The 17,726-nt window shown below is 44.3% G+C and overlaps 1 protein-coding gene across 3 annotated transcripts in view; it reads right to left on the reverse strand.

Annotated features, from left to right (window-relative positions):
• RIN2 (Ras and Rab interactor 2) overlaps nucleotides 1-17,726 on the reverse strand; it is a 250,694-nt gene that overhangs the window by 117,330 nt on the left and 115,638 nt on the right. Inside the window, exon 1 of one of the 3 annotated variants that reach the window (XM_030915636.1) lies at nucleotides 1,569-1,820. The exons of the other annotated variants lie outside the window; for them this stretch is intronic. The gene's annotated coding sequence lies outside the window, so the exon portion shown is untranslated. Of the gene's footprint in view, nucleotides 1-1,568; nucleotides 1,821-17,726 lie in introns of those variants that run through there. 3 annotated transcript variants of the gene reach the window in all.

Below are 17,726 nucleotides of genomic sequence, written 5' to 3' on the forward strand. Positions count from 1 at the left end.
AGCTGAGAAGTGCATATGAGTGAGTGAGCAAGGATCTTTGCAGAGAGGTTTGTTTTTCGGCCCCATGATTTGCCCCCTGCTTGCACTCACAGTGAGTTGTGATGACCCCTGCACGGAATCCCATCTAGAAAACAAGAATGACACAGAGCATCCCACCCCTCCTTCCAGAACCATCGTCTCTTTGTGTCATTGCTCCGTGCTGTGGCCACTTTAAAGATTCGACGGTGTCTTCCTGTGTTTCTTTCCACTTGTGATCCTGCTGGGATGAAGGCCAACGTTCCAGAAACCTCCTGAGAAGGCAGTGTGTGATTTGCTGACTCTAGAAGTTCAGGTTCGGGGTTCATCACTCATTAGCAAAGGCCACAGGTTGGAGCGACTCCAGAAAGAAATCACAGTGCCGTGCTCAGAACTAGGAGTGGAATGGAGCCACACTGTCACCTTGGGGAGCAAACCATGACCTGTTTAGACCCAGAAGCACACAAATAAAAAAGCATACCCTGCTTTAAACCAGGACTAATGTCTGGAATTCTTTTTATTTCAGACTTTTTTTCGGCAGGGGATTTGATGTCACCTGGCAGTTCAGGAATTGCTAAAAGACAGCCAAGACTTCATTCCTCATCCAGACTTAAGTTTCTTTGTTCTCTTCTGAAGTTTTCCATATACAAGCTCTTTCTGATGAGCCACGGCAGGCAGGGAATTTTACCTATAGCATTGGAGCAGTTTAAGTTCCAGAAGTGTACTAGTTTATTTTAATTAGCTGCCTGAAAACTGCATGTGCACACTTTCACCTCCAGCAGTCCTCAATTCACCATCCAGTTTGGATTCTGCTCAGGGCAGGCAGATCCATCACATTTCAAAAGATGCAGGTGGCATCTCTCCTTCATAAGCTGCTCCAAGAGGGAAATGAGAGCAGGTGACAGGAACACACCACCAGGTGCAGCAGCACGTACCTCCCACAGGATTAAATGCTGGGGGCCATCCAATAGTTCAAGCAGACAGTATATAGCTTTTATTATTTTTAAAAATAAAGTTCTTGGTCAGAAAAATAAAGTTCTTAGTGGCTCATGACCAGCATTTTGGGAAGCCAAGGTGGGAGAATCACTTGAACCCACGAGTTTGAGACTAGTCTGGGCAACATAGCGAGACCCTGTCTCTACAAAAAATTAAAAAAAAAAAATTAGATGGGTGTGGTGGCATGCTCCTGTAGCCCCAGCTACTCAGGAGGGAGGATCACTTGAGCCCAGGAGGTTGAAGCTACAGTGAGCCATGATCACACCACTGCACTTCAGCCTAGGTGACAGAGTAACACTCTGTCTCAAAAAAAAAAGAAAAGTTCTTAAGGGCCCCAAAGAAGTTCTGGTTTAAGATCTTTCCATAGTAGCTATAGTTTTCTTCCCCAAACCATAACCTTAGACACCTTGACTCAATATTGCCAGCAATTTAATACAATTTAAAACAATAACTTCTTTTCACCTGAGGTTCCCCATGCCTCCCCACAGATGTCACCCCAGCAGCTTCTTCCTAAAACCACCCCAGTAACAGGCTGGACTAAGAAACAAAAAAGGTACCGTAGTTTGAGAGGCTGTGAAATTCCTCCAGACTTGTACCGGTTGGAAGCGTGTTCTTTTCCTGGCTTCCCTGAAGGGTAAAGTGGATTCTTGAGAAAATGAGTCCAACACGTCTGGTAGATCTTTCCAGATACTAGCTAAAAGCTAGCACAAAAAAAAAAAAAAAAAGAAAGAGAAGAAGAAGGCAGCCCTCATAGGACTAAGGACACTGCAAACATTTGGGAGCTGCCAAGCCTTTTCAACAACACCACTGAAAGAATGTAAACGGAGCTGGTCGCTTTGGTCGGCGCTAATGGACAAAGGCAGGAAGTGACTATTCCTCATTCTCCCAGAGACACCAGCCTCTGTCACTTTATAGTAAACTTAGTGGTGGCTTTCCGTGTGGCCCCAAGAGCGACCGCTGTGGTAAAGCAAAGTCTGTCCTTAAAAAACAGAAAGGATTCCTGCGTCCCCTGGCTGGGCTCCAGGCTGCGCTGCCTGCTTGCTATGTGAGACCGCTGGAGGCTGGTTCTCCAACCCATTCTACCGACAGCCACTGAGGCCAGGAGCTGAGGCCGCCACCTGGACCCTGGCTGTGGGCTGGCCGACTGGAGTTGAAACACAGAGTCCCCGATTTCCAGTTCGCTGATCAATGGAACTGGGTTGAGTCACTGGCACTTTTCCAGTTTTTGCTGTGCTGGGCCACAGGCCAGATCTTGGCAAGATAGAGAGCTTGAGAAGCATTAAGGACAGGACTGTTCCCTCCTCTTCCCTCCCCTCTCGCCCCTTCCCCGCCCACCTCTACTCTCCCTTCTCCACCCTTCCCATCCCATCTCCTCCGCTCCTCTTTTCTTCTCTTAATTTCTTTAGTCCAAAGTAACGTTCCTATTTTGAGTCAAGGATTTTATTTTATTAGTTGACCAGTAAAAATTGTATATATTTATGGTATACAGCATGACATCTTGAAATACATAGGTATACATACTGCAGAATGGCTAAGTGAAGCTAATTAACATATGTATTAACTCATATGCTTTTTACTTGTCCTGAGTGCACTTGCGCACTTAAAATCTCCTCTCTTTGAAAATTTTCTTTTCTTTTCTTTTTACTTTTGGGAGGGGGTGGGGGACAGGGTCTTACTTTGTTGCCCAGGCTGCAGTGCAGTGGCATGATCTCAGCTCACTGCAGCTTCCACCTCCAGGGTTCAAGGGATTCTCCTGCCTCAGCCTCCCAAGTAGCCAGGATTACAGGCGTGCACCATCATGCCTGGCTAATTTTTGTATTTTTTGGTAGATATGGGGTTTTACCATGTTGGTCAGGCTGGTCTTGAACTCCTGACCTCAAGTGATCTGCCTGCCTCGGCCTCCCAAAGTGCTGGGATTATAGGCATGAGCCACTGCGCCCGGCCGCAATTTTCAAATATGCAATACATTGGTTTTGACTACAGTCACCGTGTTGCACAATACAGCTCTTGGACTTATTCCTCCTTCTGAACCGAAAGTTTGTATCCTTTGACCAACATCAGCCCAATCTCTTCTCCCCTTGCCCCCACCCCAGCTTTCTATTTTATCCTATTTTATTTACTTTAGGTTATAAGTGCAAACCCACAAGAGAAGCAGCAAAAGCAATTATATTGGATTCCACTACTCACAGGTCTGACTTAAAAGACATTTAGTGTACTCAAGTCCTGGATTCTCGAATCCGCACTGTCTGAGGTTGGCTACAGAAGCTTTCTAATCACAACCTTCAGTTTCTCTTTCTAGCTGTTGAATGAGGCGAGGCAGCACTGACTTCAGTCTCAGTAAACAAGACCTCGTTACTGTAATTATTTTACAGTCAAATTGACCGAAATAGGAAGAAGTGACTCGCCCTAGGGGACCTGTCAGGTCAAGTCCCAATCTAAGTAATGTATCTCACTTTTTTGCCTGGTCCCTTAATGAGCTCCCAGGGAGACAGGTCATCTCTCCTTTTAATGCTTTTTGTTTTTTTCTAAGAGAGGTAGGAGGAAGTGGAGGTGGCTGTGCGTCTGGGTCCAGGGAAGTTTTCTGAATATTTCCATAATTATCTTTGTGTTACCCAATATTTTACACATTGGACAGAAAAATGTTATTCCAGGATCGGACTTGATGATTCGAACTATGTGAATTAAAAGAAATTTTTAAAGTGTCTTGGATCACTGCTTGACACAGGTTTTCCCTCACCCAACAGTCATTTTAAAAAAAAATGTTAAGTTTGAAGGTCATGAAAACTTTTCATTGAAAAGAGAAGCTAATTTATGAGAAAGAAAGAAGTCATATGCAAAGAACTGTATTCCCAGCCCCCTTACTAAGCAACAGTGTTTTAATTTTAATTTTAATTATTGTTTTTGAGACAGGATCTCACTCTGTTGCCCAGGCTGGAGTGCACTGCTGCAGTCATGGCTCACTGCACCTCGACCTCCTGGGCTAAAGTGATTCTCCCGCCTCAGTCTCCCGAAAGCTGAGACTACCAGTGTATGCCACCACATTCAACTTACCTTTTTATTTTTATTCTGTAGAGACCAGGTCTCCCTCCCTATGTTGCCCAGGCTAGTCTCAAACTCCTGGCCTCAAGCAATCCTTCCACTTTGGCTTCCCAAAGTGCTGGGATTACAGGCGTAAACCACTACGCCTGGTCCTAATCCTATTTAAAAACTATTGTTGGCCGGGTGCTGTGGCTCATGCCTGTATCCCGATAATCCCAAGCACTTTAGGAGGCCAAGGCAGAAGGATTGCTTGAGGCCAGGAGTTTGAGACCAGCCTGGACAATATAGTGAGACCCTATCTTTAACATAAAAAATTAAAAAGTATTTAAAAAATGGAATTAGGAACAATATCCAGTGCCTCAATTTTGCTAAGAGTAACCTTTTTTTTTTTTTTTTTTTTAACAAGGTGCTGTGGAGCCGGGTGGGTAAAACTAATTTCTGCCACTTACAGGACTGGCCTGTAAATGGGGCTAATTCCATTGGAAGTCCATCCCTTCTTTCCTTGGAAAACTGGTTCACAAACTCAGAAACTCTCACCATGTCCACACTACAGAAGCCCTGCTGGTGCCCATGTAGCTACTGGCATGTGGCCACCCGAGGGCAACAGGTGGCTCCTCTGCTGGTTAGAAAGTCCTCGTTTTCTGGCTGGACATGGTGGCTCATGCCTGTAATCCCAGCACTTTGGGAGGCTGAGGTGGGAGGATCACTTGAGGTCAGGAGTTCAAGATCAGCCCAGGCAACATAGGGAGACCCTGTCTCTACAAATAATAATAAAAACATGAGCCAGGCATGTTGGTGCGTGCCTAGGGTCCCAGCTACTTGGGAAGCTGAAGCAGGAGGACTGCCTGAGCCCAGGAGGTCAAAGGTGCTGGGAGCTATTATCGCTCCACTGCACTCCAGCTTGGGTAACAGAGTGAGACCAGGGGGAAAAAAAAGTCCTCCCTTTATGGAGTAGGAAACTTCTCTCATCTCCTAGCCAATGCCCTCGTTTTCCCCCTTGGGCCATTGAAGAATTAGCCTCCTGCAGCATCCTTCTTCCCCACCCCTGCAGCCATCCCTTATTCCTCTCTTGACTGATGACTTCTCCCGCACCCGTGGCCCAGGCCTCAGAGCTGATGGACTCTACTCACTTGGAATATGACTGAGCATGGAAAGAGGGGTAGCTATCCCTTGGCTACCCGCAAGGTCATGGAGAAGTCTATATACAGTTGACCCTTGAACAACGGATGGGGTAAGGGTTCTGAGCCCCTGAGCTGTCAAAAATCTGAGTACAACTTTTAACTCCCCAAAACTCAACTACAAAGAGCCTACTATTAATCAGAAGCCTTACTGATAACATAAACAGCCAATTAACACATACGTTATGCATTCATAAGATATTTAGCATTTTCTTAATTTTTTCAGTATTTCTAGGCTACACAACTTGTGTGTTTTTTCAGATTGGTGCAAATCTCCCCCAGAAGTGTTTATTGAAAAAATTTGTGTATACATGGACTAGTGCAGTTTGAAAACCTATGTTGTTCAAGGGTCAACAACATTTCCAAACCTCCTCACTCGACAAGCTCCACGTGATCAGTGGTCACACAACAAACGCGTGCAGTAACTTCATACAATACAATGCAGAAGTGTCATAAGCCAACTCAGCTCTTAATCCACAGAGTCCCATGGACAAAGAAGCCACACACTCTGGCATTGCCTCAGGGTCTACTCATCAACCTGTTAGCACTTGAGTTTAGAGCTTTCTTTTCCAAGGTTCCCTGTCTATGATGGTAAAAGAGTCTATGTAGGTGATTATTTTTCATTAGAGGTTGTAATCTGGCAGCTTTCGGATTGAGTCCACACTGCAGACACAATATATTAAGTAATGCATTTATTTATTTATTTATTTATTTATTTATTTATTTATTTATTTATTTTGAGACAGAGTCTTGCTCTGTTGCCCAGGCTGGAGTGCAGTGGCACCATCTTGGCTCACTGCAACTTCTACCTCCTGGGTTCAAGTGATTCTTGTGCCTCAGCCTCCCAGGTAGCTGGGACTACAGGTGTGCACCACCATGTCCGGCTAATTTTTGTATTTATAGAAGAGACAGGGTTTCACCGTGTTGGCTAGACTGCTCTTGAACTCCTGGCCTCAAGTGATCTGCCAACCTTGGCCTCCCAGTGCTGGGATACCACGTGTGAACCATTGTGCCCTGCCTGCATTTAAAATGTTTTTGAATTAACTGTCTCCAGATCCCAAGACAGAGATTCATGCCCAGGTAGTTTCTCAGTGGTGACTTCAGGTATCACTTGTAGGGTATGGGATTGTGACAAAGGGAAGGGAGGGCAACGAGTACAAGGTGCATAACCAAGCAAGGAACCACTGTGAGCAGCTGGACTCTAGTCCCTCAGGGGAGCCCTGGGAGTCAGTGACAGCCATGCATCCGAATTGTCTCAAGTGAGGCAAGTGGGGAGCTGGGGTATTTGTTCATCAACTGTCCTGAGTCATTGACTGAGAGCTGCTTCCAGAGGGTCTTAGTTCACCGGAACTTCCAACAAGTCCCTGCGTGGGTAGAATGGGCTCTAGTAGCCAAAGAGAGCCCTCATATAAAGGTGGCAGCTGGCAATCAGGCTGGCGTGCATGGAGATGCTGTATCCAGGAATATGTGAAGGACTGGGTGCAGTTGCCCACTTTATAAAATTAGAACACTGCACATCAAATGTAGATGTCAGGCTTCTCTGGCCACCCTGAGTTATCCTTCCAGCATGGCCCCAGATGGCTCACTCTGAGGATTCTGTCAGGCAAAATGCAGGTCCTTCCAGTTGACCAGGGCCTGTGGACCTGCTTTCCTCACTCAGATGCCCTCACTCAGATGCCCTGTGTGAGTGAAAGGGACTCACCCCTGTGCCCGATCCGTAGCAGGTGTGATTCTGCCCGGCCCTCCGCTCAGCTGATTGGACTGGGGGTGGACAATGGCCCAGACTAGAGTTAAGAGTCACAGAGTAAGTGCTTATGCCTGAAAACTGGATTTGAAACTGAAGGAAACTAAAATATTTCACCTCAAAATATGCTTCTTTGACATCTTTCAAGACGGCTATTCAGAAGGGTTGGAAATCTAAGAATAGCTAAAAAGCTGTCTTTTCTGGGGATGCAGCCAGGTTTCCTCTGAGGTTCTCCCCTGTCCAGATGTAGGAAAGATGAACTGAGAGGCTGGCACCATCAAAGGTGGGAAAGAACCATTTCCCATCTCTTCTTTCTGAGAGCTGCTACCTGGGAGGTTTCCTCTGCCTGATGAGACCACCTTTGCTAGCCAGGCCTCCTCTTCTGCCCCTCCCATCACCTATTTTGCCACCATACAAAACCCATTCTTTCTGTAACCTCGAGATGGCATATAAGCTTCTGAGCCCCATAGCGGGGTGGGAGTGACCACTCTGTAGCTCTCCCTTGGGCATGTTAATAAATGTTTGTGCCATTTCTCCTCTTAACCTGCCTTTTGTCGGTCAGTCTTTCATCCAGCCTTCAGAAAATGAAGGGGAAATTTCTCCTTGGCTCCTACAAACTCATATGACAGCTCAATTTATGGGGAACAGATACCTTGAGTGAATAGGTATGAGAGACCACTGGACCACAGGATGTGTATTGCAGTGGTGAAGGTTAAATGTGCAATGAAGAGTCTTGAGCCATTTGGGTAGACTTATATTCCCTTCCATCAAATACATTTTGACCAGGATAGCATCCGAAAGATGAAGGACATCATGAGTTCTCAGAGGCAGGTAGAACTTTGAGATGTTTACTATCATCCAATCAGATGTTTACCTCAAAGATCTTAGAATCAACTAAAGCCCACACTGATAAAGAAGAAGCCCACCAAACCAGAACAGTACTTGGCAGCTGTCACCTCTGACGGGGTTTCTTAGATGAATACAGTAGAGGGAGACCTGTGGACCATCTGAGGGAAGATGCTTCAATTTAGGGATGAGGAAGATGGACAAGAGCCATACTTTGATCTCTCCTGTCACCCTGCAAAGGTGAGTGGAGGCTTTGCTATGTTCCCCCCTCTCTCTTTTTAAGTTTCTGACTTGAATGAAATGCAATTAAGTCTGTTTTTCTGATTGTGGGGCAGTTACGGACTGTTGTAAAAATGTTTTTACGTTGTTATTTATATCTGGTCTTTGTGACCTCAAAGGATATTTTAACTTCATGTTTAACAAACACTGATATTTAAATTGGAATTATACCAATATTAATAATTTTCATGGAGAACATATTTTCCTGAGCAAACCATCTTAACTCATTGGCCCGTTCTCTTAAACAGTACAGTTAAATTGCTTAAAACTTTTCTGAGTTCTATTTTAATTTTGTATCTTTCTTCTTTTCTAATATAAGAACTTAACGCTGTTAAGGATTCTATGTTTTGTTTTAAAAACTTTATAGTTTTAGCTTTTTCATTTTTTTGAGATAGAGTTTCACTCTTGTTGCCCAGGCTGGAGTGCAGTGGTGCGGTCTCAGCTCACCGTAACCTCCACCTCCCGAGTTCAAACGATTCTCCTACCTCAGCCTCCCGAGTAGCTGGGATTACAGGCGCCCACCACCATACCTGGCTAATTTTGTATTTTTAGTAGAGACAGGGTTTTGCCTTGTTGGTCAGGCTGGTCTTGAACTCCTGACCTCAGGTGACCTGCCTGCCTTGGCCTCCCAATGTGCTGGGATTACAGGTGTGAGCCACCGCACCCGATCAGTTTTAGCTTTTATGCATAGATCTATGATCCATCTCAAATTAATTTTTGTGTGTGGTATGAAGGTTGAGAGTCTGTTTTTTCATATAGCTATTCAGTTAATTTTAATTTTATAGAAAATAGTTTTAGGAACGAATACTTTCCTTGTAAACTTTGTAAAAGAGAAGTGATTGATCCAAAATATTTTTGTCTTCATGAAACTTGACCGTTGAAGGTTCCTGCCCTGTGAGGTGTTGGCTGTTTTCATTATTTCTATGAAGTTCCAAATTTTCTGGGTTACATTTGGAATGTCCGAATTTTGTAAGATTGATGCTTCCGTCACTTTTTAGTACATAACAAGTGTGACTTCCACAGTTAGGGACAGCTGTCATCAGGTTTTCTTCTATCAGTATCATTTTTCTCAGACCAAGTTTTTTTCACTTTCCAAAATTACAAACAAGATAGAATTCATCAATTCATGTTTGGATCTATCACAAATTCTGTTGAGTGCATCTTCACCCATTTCATTATGAAATGGCTACAATACTAGTGATTCTGTAATTCTTAGACAGTCAGTAAGGAAAGCAGAAGCAATTCCACAGAAACTCGAGGAATATTCTTTGGCCTAGCAATGGAGTATTGAAATTCTAAACATAATACTGTTTATTCTATCAATGTTTTTTGTTTTGTTTACTAACAGCCTATGTCATCAGTGGAGTAAAGAACATAAATGAAGTCCACATGGTTACATGAAAATGTCCTGGGTCTACTGGCCGGTGTGGTGGTGCATACCTGTAACTCCAGCTGCTACTTGGGAGGCTGAAGAGGGAGGATCTCTTGAGCCCAGGAGATTGAGGCTACGGTGAGCTCAGATTGCACCACTGCACTCCAGCCTGGGTAACCCTGTGAGGGGCTCTGTCTTTATTTAAAAATAAATTAATAAAATACAATGTTCTGGGTCGAAATGTTATGACAACCAGTGCTATGAAGGAAAAAGAGAGGAACATCATCCCTATATAATAAATTAGCCTCTAGGATACATCTTGCCTGGAATCTTACGTACTCATTTGCTTCTTTTCCTTCATTTTGACCATGAATATGCTGATGTCTTTCCAAACTTTCCCCTTCACCATTAGGGTGTTGACCCTTCCCTTTATTTAGTGATGTGCAGGAAAATGTTTAACAACTGGCTTTCTGGGAAATAAAAGCCCCGAGTTTTAGCATTTGGCTATTTTGTGGTGTAAATACTCCCATCATGGCTGGTTTCAAGCTACCAATGTGACATCAACAGACTTGGAAAATTCATGAAAATTTAACAAACAGCTCTAGTGAGCAGACAGAACCAATTCCAGGTCACCACTATATTTAATTCACCAATTCTAAACCACAAGGTCTCTGAAGAGGTGGCTTTTATTTAATTCTTCATACACTTAAGTAATAAAAGATAGCAAAAGTAAGAAACTAGATCTCCAGACTGAAACCAGTGCTTTATCCATGAAACCACATTATTTGTCACTAGTAGGACATAAAATATTTCTGGCTCTTATCTTAACCAAGTGAAATGCTGCCATCGGGAATAGTTGAAGGAAGCCACATGTTCGGTCTGTTATTTTAGACTTAGTGGATTCCATTTCTATGGAGGTTGAAGAGGAGAAGAAGAAAAGATCTTCCTTTATGGAACCAGACATTAGAGATCTCATCTGCTTGTTCACAGTAGTGCCTTTAATACCTTACATGCTGCCTGGTACGTATGTGCTCAGTAAATGTTTGCTGAATGAGTAAGCGCATAGGATTTTACAAAGAAGTCATCTAGGCTGAAGAGGAGGGATTTTAAAGAATGACTTTTTCAGCTAGGTGCGGCAGCTAACATCTATAATCTCAGCATTTTGGGAGACCAAGGCAGGAGGATCACTTGAGCCCAGCAACACGGCAAAATCTCATCTCTACAAAAAATTAGCCGGGCATGGTGGCATGTATCTGTGGTCCCAGCCACTCAGGAGGATGAGGTGGAAGAATTGCTTGAGGCTAGAAGGTCAAGGCTGCATTAATCATGCAACTGCACTCCTGCTTAGGTAACAGAGTGAGACACTGTCTCAAAAAAAAAAAAAAAAAAAAAAAAAAGAATGACTTCCTCTAAAGCATAAGATGATAGGAAGAACCATGCTTATCTTTAAGAATCACTAGATCAGATAAAATGCCAACAACACACATACCATGCTGTAAACCCACAAAACATGGTGGAAAAAACTTTTTTTTTTTTTTGAGACAGAGTCTCACTCTGTTGCCCAGGCTGGAGTGCAGTGGCGTGATCTCGGCTCACTGCAATCTCCACCTTCCCGGTTCAAGCAATTCTCTTGCTGCCTCAGTCACCTGAGTAGCTGAGATCACAGGTGTGCACCACCATGACCAGCTGATTTGTGTAATTTTATTAGAGACAGAATTTTGCCATGTTGGCCAGGCTGGTCTCGAACTCCTGGCCTCAAGTGATCTGACCGCCTCGGCCTCCCAAAACGCTGGAATGGCATGAGCCACTGCACCTGGCCTGGAAAAAAAATATATATTTTTTCATATCACTTTGAAATACCAAAGAAATAAAAGAGTCTAGGGAGTCCATGTGTTCTCTCTGTTGTTGGATTTTTCTTACAGAGTTCTATGATCTGAAGATCTTTCCTCTCTCTATAGCATACAAACCTACTTTGTTCCCTACAAGTCCCTAGCCAATCATGTTTCTCAACCCTTTCATTTTTACACGAATTGGAATTCTAGAGAAGTCTCTAGGTGTTTGTCCAAGACAACACATCAGCATTGAAGATCACACAATGAAAAAAGTCCACGGGAACAAGTGCAAAACTCCCAGTGAAATATATCTACCACTGAAGCAAACTGACCACACTGCATGTTTGTGCATGTCCTTGCATCCACGTGCTGTAGCATTAGAGCCTTAAAATTCCCATGCTTTCTCTTAGGAAGTGGGTTGGAGAACAGATGGCCTCCTCTCAAGAATGTCTTCCTTGTAAGCCCACAGATTCCCTGTGGACAGTCAGCGGAAGCACAGTGGCTAATATCAAAATAACAACATACCATGACACCTTCTATACATAGTAAATGTGCTAATAATATGTATTAATATTTAATACCATCACACAACCAGACTCCAGAAATTAGCAAGGGAAAAGCATAAAGAAAGAAACAGCTCTCCAAAATAACTTAGTATTTTGTGTGTCTGTGAAAGAGTCATGAAAATCCACGTAATGCTTTCAGAGATATCTGTTGCAATCACCAAAAGGTGGTTTTGGTGGCAGCAATTGTGCCTCAGAAGTTCAGGCATCTTTAAAAATCTGTCTTGGCTGACAAATGGCATTCAGGTTTTTTTTGTTAGGAGTGACAAGGACATAGGATATTTCACAAATCCAGTTTCCTATTATTCAGTTTTGCAGTATTTGCAACTACCAAAAAATTTCTGCTAGGTTCTGCAGGTTCTCTGAAGCTTAGGGTTTTCCTCTCAATGGTCTGCCTCACCCCATCCTCTTGTTCAGACGTCTGACTCCTTCCCATGGCAGTGGTGTCAGACAGGGCAGGTGTGGTTAGTGTGGAGCCCAAGGTACAGGGGAGGAAGCAGGATTACCGCTTATCCATTGAGACTATTTGAGGGTGGGTACAAACTCATGTCCGAGAGAGACTGCTTTGGGTCATAATGATAACCAAAGAGTCAGATTATGGAAAACAGAGTAAAGCATGGAGGGTCACACGGGCCCATGGATGGATGGCCTGAGTGGACAGTAGAGACAGCATCACTGCCCATGTCTGGGTTTTCATGCCACTCATGAGGATGCAGGGTGGACACTGACATTTTCAGGGACTGAGGCAAGAGGACAGATGGAAGTTCACTTATACTTTATGTCTCAATATTAAGAAATTACACATCAAGAGAACAAACTGTTAACTAAAATATGTTCTATTCTCCTACCATGACACATGTGCCTTTGTGAGGACTTGGGAAACCTGGTTTAAATTTAAAATTCTCAGACTTGTCAGTGTTTTGTCCCTGAACATGGGGACATGGGGTGACCCTGAACCTGCCTCAAGATTTGTTACCTCTCTTCTCCCTCCACTAGCTCTAGGGATACCCCATCCTTGATGTCCAAGCACTGTGCATCCTTCATTCCCTCCCACACTTTTCAGCCTACGGATGCTACTCCACGAGCAGAGTCAGCCCATGGGCCCAGGCGCTTGGGAGACAGCCTGCCAGGCAGTGGAAGCAGGCTTGGGCCACGCGTGCAGAGATTCCAGAGCTTTGGGCATTGGGAGCATGGGCGAGGCAGTGAGGGGATGTGGGCCCAAGACTGGCACAACTTGTTTGCTCCAAAAATTTCTCCTTCCACAAGGAGGGGTGAGGCTAGGATAGGAAAAAGTGCACATCTCAAGTGTTAGGGGACTACTGGGTGGCAGGTAGGACCATCTTAGGGCTCACAACAGAATGGATACAGCTTCTGCTACTATTTTTCTTTTTTGAGACAGTCTTACTCTGTCACCCAGACTAGAATGCACTGGGATAATCATGGCTCATGGCAGCCTCAACCTCCCAGGCTCAAGTGATCCTCCCACCTCAGCCTCTCCAGTAGCGGGGACTACAGGTGTACACCACCATACTTGGATAATTTTTTGACTTTTTTGTAGAGACAGGGGTCTCTACAGTTGTCCAGTCTAGTCTTGAACTCCTGGGCTCAAGTGATTCTCACACTTCAGCCTCCCAGAATGCTGAGATTACAGGCATGAACGATTGTGCCCAGCCCCACCACTGCTTTTAGTCCTCTCCCACTTCTCCATCCATTCCTGGTTTGCAGAAGTACAAGGTTCGGGCCTGTGTGGGCCTAGTTACATCCCTGTGGTACTTGCAGAAAGCAGGTGGGCTTAGGTTCAACAGCCCTATTGCAGCCTAATTTCTCTCTAGCTCTGAATTCCAGCGAAGAGGTCAGGCTCTCTCTTGAGAAGCATCCTGGCTCTTGTGCTCCTTCCTCTGCCTTACGGTTCTTTCACAGGGCGAGTCTACAACACTCTAACCCTGCACTATGAACCCACTGTCTTAGACTCCTGAAATCTCGTTCTCAATTCTAAACCAGATGCCTTTCCCCTCCAAACATTCTTGTCTTGGGAGTCAAAACGTATCCAGTAAGCACTGAAAAATACCTCTGCCTTGTGTCTGAGATATGCACACTTTCTCTGGGGCTGGGGTAATGTTATGCAATCAGCATCCATTGACCTCAAGTTACTGCAGATAATAGGAAAACAGATCACACGCCTGAGAATCACCCAGAAGCTGAGTTTCTTGGTAAAACAAGGTGTCCCTCTCTTTGGGTGGCTGTAATAGCATCTCCAGCAAGGGGGGACGGTTAGAAGTCAATGCTTTTATCTTCCTGAAGACCTTATCTTCTTACTCTTCTCCAGAAGGCTTCAAGTACTTTTGGTGAAATCAGGAAAGCAAACTGGGCCAAACTGGACTCTTTATAGTCCTCACTGGCCTAATCCAAATGGGTGGGTCTGGCTATAAAAGAAGGAATGCCCCAGTACACTTGGCATGTGTTTTTTCTTTGTTTGTTTGTTTTGTTTTTTTGTTTTTTAGACGGCGTCTCTATTGTCCGGGCTGGAGTGCAGTGGTGCGATCTCAGCTCACTGCAACCTCTGCCCTGCTGGGTTCAAGCAATTCTCCTGCCTTAGCCTCCTGAGTAGCTGGAATTATAGGCACCCACCACCACACCCAACTAATTCTTATATTTTCAGTAGAGACAGGGTTTCATCATGTTGGCCAGGCTTGTCTCTAACTCCTGGCCTCAAGTGATCTGCCTGCTTCAGCCTCCCAAAGTGCTGGGATTACAGGCATGAGCCACTGCACCCGGCCAGTATGTGGTATTTTGATTTATAAAGGGCTTTCACTCACATATCCCCTTTGGGCCTGTCATGCCATCGTAGTCTGTGTGGCACCTCTCTCTACAACATGAGCCCTCCCTACATCTGGAAGCTTCCATTTTAACCAAGGCTTTCTCCATAGACCCTATTTTCCAGCGAAGCCCTCTTCTCTTAGTTAGGAGTCTTTCCTTTTCTCTCCTCTTCCCTTTTTTTAATTATAGTCTATTCCTTTATTATCTCATTGGGGTATACACATAGAGTAGACGGAAATGAAATCTTTCAGTCAAAGGCAAAAGATTTATACGACCTGAAGATCAACCAGAGGATAGATGTCAGATCTTTCAGTGGCAAAGCTGTGCATTATTTCTGGATTGCAACTACTTATTTTGCCTGGGTCAAACAAAAATAAAACAAAAAAGCTAAGGGTTTGTGGAGTCCTCTTCCTTCTTTCCTATACTCTGAAATATCGGTCTAGAAAAAAGTACGAGAAACAGTCATTTTTGGTTTCTTTCTCTGAAATTTAGCTTCCAGTGCAGACTTTCCACTTCACATTCCGTTCCCCTGAAGTCGTCGCTCCATCTTCTGTTAATGACAACCCCAGGCTCAAAGCCTCAGAGGGAGGGACCCCGGCTGTGCTCTCACTTTCCTCCTCACATCAGTCACTCTGCGGTTCTGCTGAGTCCTCTGGTTGAAACGTCGCTCATCTTCCTTCCCATCCTCTGCACTCACTCAGACCTTGGACTGCGGCGACCCTAATGGCTTCAGCAGCTCTTTAAATGTCTATGCGTCACCACTGTCTGCCTCCGCTTCATTCCATCCTACAGGCCTGCACCAAAGGACACATTCCGCTGGGAATGTGTTGGGTGATTTAAATGTCTTGCATCACCACTGTCTGTGTCTGCTTCATTCCATCCTGCAGGCCTGCACCAGCATTCTGCTTCCCTGTTTGCAACCCATTTTTTATTTATTCAAGATTTTAAAAATTTTAATCTGTTGCTTAGGCTGGACTGCAGTGGCACAATCATAGCTCACTATAGCCTCAAACTCTTGGACTCAAGCAATCCTCCCGCCTCAGACTCCCTTGGGACTATAGGTGTGCAGTACCACATCCAGTTAACTCACTTTTTTAGAATTTAAAAATTTAGGCTAGGCGCAGTGGCTCATGCCTGTAATCCCAGAACTTTGGGAGGCCGAGGTGGGCATATCACAAGGTCAGGAGTTTGAGACCAGCCTGGCCAACATGGTGAAACTCTGTCTCTACTAAAAAAAAAAAAACAAAAAAAAAAACAAAAATTAGTCGGGCATGGTGGTGTGTGCCTGTAATCCCAGCTACTCAGGAGGCTGAAGCAGGAGAATTGCTTCAACCCAGGAGGCGGAGGTTGCAGTGAGCCAAGATCGCGCCACTGCACTCCAAACTGAGCAACAGAGCAAGACTCCATTAAAAAAAAAAAAAATTATCGACTGGGTGCGGTGGCTCACGTCTGTAATCCCAGCTCTTTGGGGGACCGAAGTGGGTGGATCACTTGAGGTCAGGAGTTGGAGATCAGACTGGACAACATAGCAAAACCCCAGCTCTACTAAAAATACAAAAATTAGCTGGGTGTGGTGGTGCTCGCCTGTAATCCTAGCTCCTCAGGAGGCTGAGGCATGAGAATTGCTTGAACCCAGGAGGCAGGGGCTTCAGTGAGCCAAGATCATGCCACTGCACTCCAGTCTGGGTAATGGAGTGAGACCTTGTCTCAAAAAATCAAAAAATAAGAAAATAAAATAATTTAAAAAATAAAAATTTATCTATATTCCCTCTTTAGGGCCCCTTCTGCTCTGCAACCAACCCAACTATTCAATCTCAGTTGCTAATTATATCTCTACTCAACTATGCCTCAACTCTCATTATGCTCCTCTGCTCAGTGTAATCTGTCTTAGTCTCCATTCCCCTGGAAGCCAACTCTGAGAGAAGCCTTGTTGTGCAAGTTGTTTCCTTGGGAGATGGTCCTAGGAAACACTGTAGGGAAGGAGACAGGTACTGTGAGGGAGTCAGGGAAGGGAAGGCAGCCAAGGAAAGGTGCATTACTGACACCAGGAAGCACTATGAGATAATGACAGGGTGTGCTGTCTTGAGCACCCTTCTGGGTTAGCTCCACCTGTCACTGTCTTTCTTTGAGCCACGATCAATTGTTGTGCTTCATGGTATTAAGTTCTATAAAGTCATCACCAACTGTGAATTAGCAAACACTGAACCATTGTTCCTAGGGGAAATACCAACTTAGGTTCCTGCTAGCCCCTGGTCACAGCATTTTCATTAACAGATCAATGCATAACCTTGCTTTATGTGTGTTTCTAGTTAAAACCACCTTATTTAATATGTATTGTTGATTCATTGACACTGAAGTCATAGTCAACAGCACTATAACTCATGCCCGAACAGAGCTTATCTAACATTCACAGTTTCTCCATCACAGCCTTCTTGCCCTTAAACAGCTCTTTGGCATTTACTTTAGGGGCCTCTTAAAGCAGCAAAATAACCAACACACACACACACACACACACACACCCCAAAATGTGAAAAAGACAGCACTAAAGAGACATCAAAAAGGACACTTGCTTACAGTATGAGAGGCAAAAAGAAGGTAGGATCCTCAGCTGGGAATGTGCCAGGTGATTTAAATTTTTTGCTCCTCTGTGTACATACACAATGACCACAAAAGCACCATGATTATTGATTGGGAGTCACAAATAAATGTCAGCAAGAAGGCAAATTTGCAAATACAGAATTCACAAATTATGAGGATCAACTGTATTTTCAATTCTGTAAATTGTAGAACACTGATAATAATGCAAATGAGTGTTGCCCACAGAGATGCAAATTCGGTTCTGTGGAGATGCACTTGATTAGTGCCCTGTGGATATTGACCAGTTTTGCATCCACTTGTAAAGTAATTTCAGTGTTCTTAATTGCCTATATCAGGGGTCTGCAAAGAAGGTCTAGTAGGCCAAATGCACTTACCATGTGCTTTTGAGAATAAAGTTTCATTGAAACACCAGTGACCACTCCTTTATTAACATATAATCTATAGCTG

Source organism: Rhinopithecus roxellana, chromosome 13 (assembly GCF_007565055.1).
Source record: "Rhinopithecus roxellana isolate Shanxi Qingling chromosome 13, ASM756505v1, whole genome shotgun sequence".
Taxonomy (NCBI): domain Eukaryota; kingdom Metazoa; phylum Chordata; class Mammalia; order Primates; family Cercopithecidae; genus Rhinopithecus; species Rhinopithecus roxellana.